Consider the following 9,853-nt stretch of genomic DNA (forward strand, 5'->3'; position numbering starts at 1 on the left):
AAACCATTCAGGCATCATGGGACCCACTGCAGTGGCTATGGTGTTGTGCTGCTGAGCCCAAGGACGCGGGTTCGATTCCCGGCCATGGCGGCTGCATTTCGGATGGAGGCGGAAAGCAAAAACACTCGTACGGTCGAGATTCGGTGCACGCTAAAGATCCCCAGGTGGTCAAAATTAATCCCGAGCCCTCCACTACAGTGTGCCTTTAGCGAAGGTGTAGCTTTGGCACAAACCCCACAAACAATTATTCAAGCATTGTACCAGGTGAAGAAAAAATTACGTAAAAAGGTAAATAAGTTTGCATTGTTTTCCTTTCATGCAAATAAATTAAACATGCTGCTGTTCATAGCAGAAATTTTAGGGTTCAGTTTTTTAGTATGAAGGCCTCTGGTACAGTGCACAACACCCTTGTCTATAACACTGAGTTCAACTTCAACTGGTTACCTCTCAAAACTGCAGACCCAAACTTTTAACAAAAAACATTGAGGACAAAATATGTTGTCAAGTCTTTAGAATGACACAATAGTTTTCTACAAATACTTTTCGGCCGAGGCAAGATAAGGCTATAAGTATGAAACCGGTGTTATAGACAAGGGTGTTGCCCTCTGTACTAGTGCTCCCTTTAGTACGTGTGATCAAATGCTGTGTGCTGGCCACCAGACCCACCCGCATCTTGGAGAACATCTTCTACAGCCTTCTGCTCAGTTATTGTTGGCTTGGCCATTTTTCCGGGTGCAGCATGATTACGCTTCCGTTTCGTAGAAACAAATCTGAGCTTTTTTTGTTGCTTGGAGTATTCGCCACCGGATGCTGCACCTAAGAGCTGCTTGAGAAGTAGTGCGTGTGTGTGTGTGCGAGTGTTGAGTCATGCAAATCAGTTGTAATGTAAACTCAAGGGTAGGCATGCAGGTGAAAGTGTTATTTGGTGTGTTAAACCCGAAATTAGACTGCTTATCCTTCCGGTTTATCAACCATTCTTTGGTGCTGTCTTCATGTGGCACCCAACTTGTGATTCCCATTATAGCTACTCAGGACCATAGCCAGATTTTTTTTTTTGGGGGGGGGGGGGGGGTATGGATTTTGGGAAGGAGGTAGTTTTCCCGAACCAACAGTAAGTATTGCTTACATGCTGCCTGGAAACGATTTCGGGAGGGGTTCAAACCCCCAAACTCCCCCTCTGGGTACGGCCCTGTAGCTACTGCATGTAATTCAGAGTTCAGCTGACCATCATCTGAAGTGAAACTTTGCTTCTTTTGCAGCTGACCATGGCCACGGTGACTGCGACACACTGGGCCATCTTTGGATGTGCAGAAAAATGGAGCAATAAATTTGTACGCTTTAATAACAAAATACTTCTGTTGAATGGTTACCTGTGTTACCAGAAAACTTCTTTGAGATTTATGGGCCGATCAAAATTCATCACATTGAGGTAATGGCAGGGCATTATTTTCTAGTACCAGGGTCCTTTCACCCGACTGTGGTTCCCAAGAAAGACACGGGGTCCCTGGAAAACCACACCTTTACTGGAAGTCCCGTTCCCCCAAGGTCCGATCATCAGCAGGTCACGCTGTGCACACCTAGTCCAGCACTGTTGGCCATGTTCTAATCCAGGCCATGTCATGCCACATCTTCATCTTCCCCTGGGACATATCCCGTGGGATTGACCACCGCCACCGTTGTCCGGTTACAATTTGAAACGACGCGCAAGGAGCAGTGTAACGGATGAGCAGTTGTGCACAAGCAAATTACATAGGCAAAGTTACACATGCCGTGATCCACGGCTAGTCATCATTTGTCTGGCTGAAGTGCAGAATAAATGTCTTTCCATTTCTGACCATTTTGGTGTTGCCGTGTCACTTCCTCAGCAAGTGTGACAGGTCATGCGAGGCAACAAAATGAGCCATAATGAAGTAAGGGATACAACAGGAGTTGCAAGTTATTTGTTTTCATCACGTTACTAGACTACCTATAACAAAGCTACCTTTCAGTTCTTATGAGGTTTCACTGTAAATGCCACGAAAAAGTAAATCCATGTTAGTCCATGAAGAAAAAATGAATGTTTGGTTCATTGGAATGACTGCCTCATTAGTATGACACTGGCACGCATTATGGGATGCAGTGCAACTGGCTGAGGCCAGCAAAAGCAAGTGCAAGCTGTTAGGTAGGGCTTATGAGCTTGAAAAACAAGTTTTTTTTTTTTTTTTCATTTTATAATAGTAAGAATCGGGTGAACAATGGAACTTGAAAAAATTATGTAAACTAAACAAAAGTACCAGTGTGCACTGTTGTGCTGTGCACACTATGCTTGTTGGAGCTGCTCAGCAGTATGGCGCTTTGGAGTTTTCTCGCAACACTGGCCGATTGGCGTAAGCGACATCGTCTTGCATGGCCCTATTTCTTGAGCATACCCTATATTTCACGAAACGATTACTACATGCTGTAACAAAGACAAGCCAGGTGCACATACGCTCAAAAACAAAGTGAGTATGGACAGTGGGCCTGAGTTAAGGTCTGAGTGGTATTCATGCGCCATCTAGAGGACCAGCGGTAAACGAAGAAATGAAATTATAAGGCATTTATTTTGCCACAGGGCATAGATGAGGGAGTAGGAGTTGATGATGACAAAAGTTAATTGAACATGAAAATGTTCACTTCGCAGAAGTCCAAGAGAGAATGATGATGAGGCCCATGTATCCATGTAGTGTATGCAGTTGCGTCGCCTACGCGGAGGCCTGTTACCGCAAGATGCATCCTTGTCGGATGCAAGGCAAGGTTTCCCCATCTGCTGCAGCCCTAGTTAACGTGCTCAACATTCATTTCAAATGCCTGCCCTGGATACATCATCGCTGTCATCACAAGAGACATATTTAGCGAGAGGATTGAAACTTCGGCTTAAATTGTGTAATCTCTTAATGAATAAAGCATTATTCGCTGCTTGGCAAGCAATAGGGGCTCTAAAGACACCCAATGTTGTGAGTGAAACTGGTATTTTGTCCTAACGGCCCCTTTAACGTGAATAAAAGGTCTGCTCTACAACAGGATTTGTAGCAACTGCGAAACTTAGCAAAGAACTGTAATGTTGTGGCACAGCAGATAAGACGAACCATGGTTGAAGGTTATGAGCGATCTATTTACATCATTTACAAAATGGCCATGAGAGAGTCAGTGCTGGCTTCGCCCCCACGCAGCTTCTCCCTCGTAATTGTCATCAATGGTCAGCCTTGGGAATTGTCCACCATGCCCCGTGACAGAATGGCACCTGGAAAAATCAAGGAATGGTCAGGGTTACTCGTTAAAGGCCAACGGTACTCACATTTCAGCTCGGCCAGATTTATCAATTTGTAGTAAGTACCACCCAACGCCGCCTGTATAAACATTGCTTGACACGTCGCGTGCTTTTCAATAGGAAGGGTAGGGACGCTTAGTTCAGCCACTCATCCGCTATGTGGTACGCGCCGGCGGACATTTCTCCTTACGTCACTGCTCTGGAGTCGCAAACGCTGCACCCACTTTTATGACGCTTGCCTGTTGGGTTTCAAGAGCTGTTTCGGTCACATCTTAGGCGCGACGGGGTGATAGTTCTGGGGCACGCTGGGGATCTCGTTCAACATGTTGCTCGCTTTATACTTGCTGCATTTTCCAAAGATAACTGACGGAGGAGGAACTGAAATATATGTGTAAGAACATATTAATTGTCAGGTAGATAAATAGTGAACAGAAAAACTATATTTTAGGAAGGTGCAGCCATTATTTTACTGATGTTTTTTTCTCTCTGGACGATTTAGGGAGGAAAAAATTGCCTGCACATTTTTCATTCAGGCGCTCGCTTCCACCATTACTTTCGAAAAATATCACGTGCTTGTAAAGTTTAGAAGATTATAGAAAAAAAAGGATAAGCAGCTGAGGGTTCCACCACGCCGTCCGGACGCCTCTACAGTACAGTCCTCAATTTTAAAAGTGCATACCGATGTGGAGTGCGAACAGCGGGGAGAAAACAAGACCGAAATGCGGAGGGGACAGAGGGGGGTATGCCCCACTCAGAAAATTTCGGGGCCCGTGATTCAAGTAGATAACAGCGCAAAGCTGGCACCAGCCTGCGGCAGCACAAGTGATTTTGCTCCGAGGCAAAGGCGGTTTTATCAGGGATAGACCAAGACAGACAGGCATGGTGAAAAACAAGGCGTAGGAGCGCCACCTGGGGAACCCTAAACAAACTTTAAACTATTTTGCATAGTTTCCGAGAAGCGGTGCTGGCGGGCGGACATGAAAGCACAAAGGAAGGCTACGGAGCGGGGAAGGGTAGGAGAGAGCAACAGGAGAGTGGCTGTTTGGCCATTTCTTCGCTCACGTGTTAGGCAATAATCATACAGGCGGCGTTGGTACCACCAAATCAGCTGGGACACTAGTGGTGGCCCCGCGAAACGCTTCGTTAATCAGTCGGAAGAAAGCTCCGCGTCAGACCACGCTACACCTGCCAGCGCATCACAAACAGCCATGACGCGCCTGTTATGCTCCAGCCGACGGGGGCTTCTTTCTCCAGCCAGCCACGCAACTGGAGAACCAGTCGAGCTCTGCTGTGAACACTTCACCTATTTGCTGCCCCATGCGCACGCAGAACTTGCGCGCTGGACAGCCGCAACATCACTCCAATGGCTGCGCTCTTCTCGATTTTGGTTTCAAAATCGACGATTTTTGCTGACCGCTTGCCGCTTCCACGCAAGTATTTCAGCTGTTGTATTTTCATCTCGCTTTCTTTTTCAGAAGACCATACAGGAATATCGTTTTCAAGAGGTTGAAATTTTAGTGCAGTTGGCCTTTAAGAAAAAATTATTTTGGTGAGGGTAGTTTGCAAATTTTAACACTGCATAATTAGTGTTTACTCTATTGCTAAGTTCCAAGCACATTTGCAGCATTGTTGAAAACAGTTATTAAAATAAGGGGAAGGGGAAACAGAAAAAGAAGCAGTGGGTGGTTATTCGTCCCATAGGTGGTAGGCTGCGTGCATTCACAGCTGTACTGCCCTGGGAGATCATCAACTCACTGTCTGAGCAAGTTGCTGTGCAGCAAGCCCTTCCACTGCTTTGAGGAGGGGGAGAGAGGTAGGGAGTTTGTGGGAGAGCCATGCCAGGTGGGGTGTAGTGTGAGGGGGTATTGAGGTAGTAACAGCAATTGTTGTGTTAGATGAAATCCTGTGAAGTTTGCGCAAAGGTGGTGATAGTGAGCGTGGGTTTAACGATTCGTTTAGATGCACCCATCTGCCATGGAAAAAGAGTGGGGGGTGGGGGGGAGAGAGGTGGGAGGCCCGGCAGAGGTAAACATTCTTAGCTTTGAGAAAAGGTACAGGATGGGACAGTCTTGGAGCAGGGTGTAAATGCCTTGAATGCAAGGTAACAGAGCACGTGCCACATTATTCCAATGAAGAGATGCATGGGCAGGGACAATGACAGTCTAGGGCCACTGAAAGGAAATGGTCGCTGTGAAAGTCCCAAGGAAAAGTACCCGCATGCTGCCTGCAAGTTTGTGAGTACGCTAATACAGGAGGAAGAGCCAATGCAATGGCTGCTGCTTCGGCTGGGTTTCGAAGATGGTAAGGAATCCAGCAATAGGAAGAGTTACACCACTGGCATGGATGGCTTTTTCACATTACACCAGAGCTGTGCAGAACAGCCCTGAATATGTGGGTAAGTTTCAAAAAAAAAAAAAAAAAGCAGTAATTGTGAATTGTTTTTTTGATCACGCACGCCAGGCACAGAAGTGCCGTCTTTCTTCCGTTACCCCTCCTGGCTACCTGGCTCCCCCGATGCCTCGCTCTGCGGAAGTATTCGTCAACAAAGCTAGGGCCAACGCAGCTCTCACACCCCACATCACTAGAAAATGGATTTACCCAACGGGATCTCCACCTGTCCCCATTGCCGGATGACCGTATTCGCCACCCTTGACCAACACCACAACGAATGTGATGCATTGTGCGGAAGAAGCAGGACATGGAATATTATTGGGGCTCTTCGATTGAATGTGAAACCTCGCGACAACAGTTTCGGGGCGGGACAGCAAAGAAGGAAGCGTAGAGGTATTAAAAGCATTGAATCGTAACAAACGGGTCGTATGTATTCACCACACTCACCATGTCGCATCGCTGGCGATCCGTTGGTTAACCGGCCGCTGCTGAAAAACGACGACCGCACCTACGCTACAACACAGCCGCCATCACGCCGTTTCGCGCGAGAGACAAAAAGAAAAAGAAAAAAAAAAGTACGCTTGAGGGCGCAGAGATCACGACCGAGCAGTGGTCTGGTAGCGAGAGTAGACTACGTTGTTTTTATTGTGTTTTATTGTGGAATGTCGCAGCGGCGAAGCTCTCGTCGGCGAAGGAGCTTCCTCCGCCGTCTGCTGCAGCGACGGCGCATCGCCGCACTCGTGTCAAGGCGGACGGAGTTGTGTATTGTTGCTGACAAGGATGGCGTGCTTGTGAATTCATCGGGCAACGATGCGACAGTCTCCTAACGGGCGGTAACAACGGCCAGTGATTGTAAATGAGGACGCGAACTTTGTGTACTTCAAAGACGGCTGCATGCATTGCCAGAAAGTTGGGGATTGACATTCGTTTCGTTCGATCGAATTATCATGAACTGTTACCGGAGTGCCTAGACGATGAAGACCTACTTGTTTTGCTGTAACGGAAGGGCGGAACAAAACAGGCACTCGCATTATGGCTCAAACGAAGATTAGAAGCAGCTTGTATGTAGCTGTTTAGTGGAAGCGGTGGCGGTACGTTGTTCCGCATGTGTGACGCATTTAAGTTGTGCGTACATATAAAATCATGGCAAAGGCTGCTGCACCCCGGGGATCCTTTCCTCCGGGGTGCTCCAGCCTCGCCCGATCGGGCTGGCTGGAGCGCCCCACGGAAGTGACGTCACCTGTTTTTTGTTATTATTTCTTGGATTTGGTCGTCGTTGTTGATCGCTGAAACTAGTACGAAGTACCATGCCGGCCGTGCAAAGCGGCCGTGCCGGCACTCATGTTTAGGTCGGCTGTGCTTTTCATTGTTTACGATGAAAATCACGCGCTTTTTGTACGCGCCGTAAGCGCAGGCTGATAACTCTCCTCCTTGGTACATCGGCTGTCGTTCGGTGTTGTATTATCTACGGCGCAGCGTATTCCGGTTTCGGCGATGCATCACCCACGAAAGGGAGAAAAGGAGGAGTGCGAGAGGGAAAGGCGAAGGGTTGCGGGGCTGTTCTGCCGGCGCACACACTCCCCGCTCTTGGCCCGGCGGCCGGCCGGCAGTGTATACCGAAGCGTGCACCCTTTTCGCTTGCGCCAACCGGCAAGTGTTTCAGTTGCGCGTTGGATTTCGCCTTCTGGGACGGCTGCGCTGTGATTCAACCACACTCCTAGATCTGGATATTTTAACGAAGTTAAAAGTGCTTCAACTACGCCTGTGTTGGATTTCGCGTCCCCTTGTGATGACCGCCGCTGTGCATTTCGAAGTGCTTCAACCGGGTCGTTTGATTAAGTTTTACGCTGCAACAGTGTTCTAGGTAATATTACCTAAATACTTTGTCATCCGTGCTGTTTTGCAATCGCAGTGTAGCGTTCGAAAATTGTCGCGTGAACGGTTGCTACGCAAGCGTGCATCCACAGTTCACCCTGTGATCGGCCGCCGCTGTGAAAGTCAACCTTTATTATGAATGAATTCCTGGAGTGTGACAAATAGAAATTTAGCCTAATGCCCCATAAAGTTGGGCCTAAGTCACGCTGGGAATACGCGATAAGTATAATACACTTGTAGCCCACCTTGAACATGTTGGTACTCAGATTTTCTGACGATTGCTTTCAACCTTGTCACGATGGTTGCACTTTGTGCCCTGCTGCTTCTTATGCGATCGCACGAACAACCGGCTTGCTTGTTTTGTTTTTTTCTTTATCGTATCTAGCGCTCCGCCCAGACGAAACGGCAGTTGGCACTAAAGTTTTGCCCAGGCAGAATTAGGACTGTCAAATACTCCTGCTCTGATCTTCGCCTCTGACACGCAGGACTACCTTTGCACCGGCTCCTCTTCGCGATCGTGTGTTCACGGGACTTTTTCTTTTTTGCTTGCAAGCCCCAATGGTGCTAGCACCCACATTTATTTGCGAGTTGGACTATGAAGCCTCCACTGATGACTTACGTTTGTCCACACACACTGACCAAAACAAGCTACAAGGGGCTTTGGTATCCAGTATTCTTATGCTGGAGCATGCTTCAAGGCATGTGATCACAAAAGCACTTAAGTTTACAGCAAATACAGGTTCTCAAATTGACTGAAAAACTGAAACATAACATTAAGCCTTATAAATATTTACCTAGTACGTGTGCTAGTTCTGCATCAATTGCTAAAAAAAAAAAAAACCGCAACACATGCTAATGAACTGATCATGAAAAAGTGACGTAGTGAATAGTAAATCTGTCTGCTGAAAACAATTTTTTAATAAAACTACAGATTTGAATATAGATTACATGTTGCAATGTATGGGCATATGAAACAGCAGAAACCAAGTCCCAAAGCTCGAAAATTCTTTATTAAATGCTTTATAACCTCAAATATACATACAACATTTTACGCGCCCATCACGGTTTAGGCCAGGAACATCTTGGCTCAAAACTTTCCACCATTTCTCAGTCAGCACCTGCAACACCAAAAGAAACAAATAAACGCTTCCTTTTACAACCACACCGCAAACGTCAAGTGAATCTAAATTCACAATTGATGGTGTATTTTGTCCCATATATGGCTACATTAATATGTACACAAAAGTTAGTTTAGCCTGCTTTTGAACTATTCTAACTGCTTATTCTGAATTTTTTTTCTACGTGACACCAGAGATCCTTTGCTGATGCAGTCTTGTGTCTAAAACCTGCTTTAGTCCCTTCACACCAAACGGTATTTTTGACTTTTTTGAGAATTTGTACAAGGCCAAATAATGGCTTACACTAGTAGGATTAAAGTTCTGGGCTAGACTGCTTTGATCTCTGATCTCGTTAATAACCTTTCCCAATAGCTAAGCAGGTGCTTACAGTGTATCTGACAGAACAGCTGTCACGCAATGGCCATACAGGACAACTGGGTCGGTTTATCAGTCCGGAATTATATGAGGGGGCACTAGGCTGAGCCCCGCTCATCGCACCACTGCTGCAAAAACAAAGTTGAAAAAGATTCTATTTCGGGGGTTGTAGGTGCCGAGGCCACTCTTGGGCTATGAAGCGTGACACAGTGCTAGGTTCGATACACGTTAATCCTGACATTTGGGTGTCTTACCTCGCACTGAAATCTCCATACACGGGCATTTTCGATTTTTTTCTTTTTGCCTTCACTAAAAAAAAAAAAAGAAAAAAGTCCTTGGGCTCAGCTGCACAATGCTTTAGGAACTGGGGCTGCTGCTCAGGCACAAGTTGGAGCCATTACTTGACTAGGCACAAATCCTCAAGAGTTGAAAACTGATTTCAGCGCAAAGCGGCAAAACAGCACTTTATTAAAAACAAGAGAAGTGGGAAAGACCTTATAACAACACTCGCTAAACAACGACCTCTTTGAATAAACAGTGTCACTTTGTAAATCGTCAATGCCTGGATAGCATATCCTTCGTACACAAGTATACTTAGTTGCTCCTTTAGACCAACATTGACCTCTTTCAATAAACAGTGTCACTTTGTAAATCGTCAATGCCTGGATAGCATATCCTTCATGCACAAGTATACTTAGTTGCTCCTTTAGACCAACAACGATGGCCAGAAGAAGTCAGGCTGCTGCCTTGCACGCCTTGTACTTGCTGCTTCGACTTAATATTACCATAAGTTAGGAGCCGTGTATCT

General features: G+C 46.4%; 1 long non-coding RNA gene across 1 annotated transcript; it reads right to left on the reverse strand.

The window, feature by feature from the left end:
* Positions 1-3,109: 3,109 nt before the first annotated feature.
* Positions 3,110-6,258, reverse strand: LOC144149084 (uncharacterized). Its single transcript, XR_013318175.1, has 2 exons — positions 6,125-6,258; positions 3,110-3,259 (listed from the first exon to the last, which is right to left on the reverse strand). It is a non-coding gene; the product is annotated as an uncharacterized LOC144149084 (long non-coding RNA).
* Positions 6,259-9,853: the final 3,595 nt, after the last annotated feature.

The sequence above is a fragment of the Haemaphysalis longicornis genome, unplaced genomic scaffold (assembly GCF_048455015.1).
Source record: "Haemaphysalis longicornis isolate Haplotype H1 unplaced genomic scaffold, Haemaphysalis longicornis Haplotype H1 scaffold_8, whole genome shotgun sequence".
Taxonomy (NCBI): Eukaryota; Metazoa; Arthropoda; class Arachnida; order Ixodida; family Ixodidae; genus Haemaphysalis; species Haemaphysalis longicornis.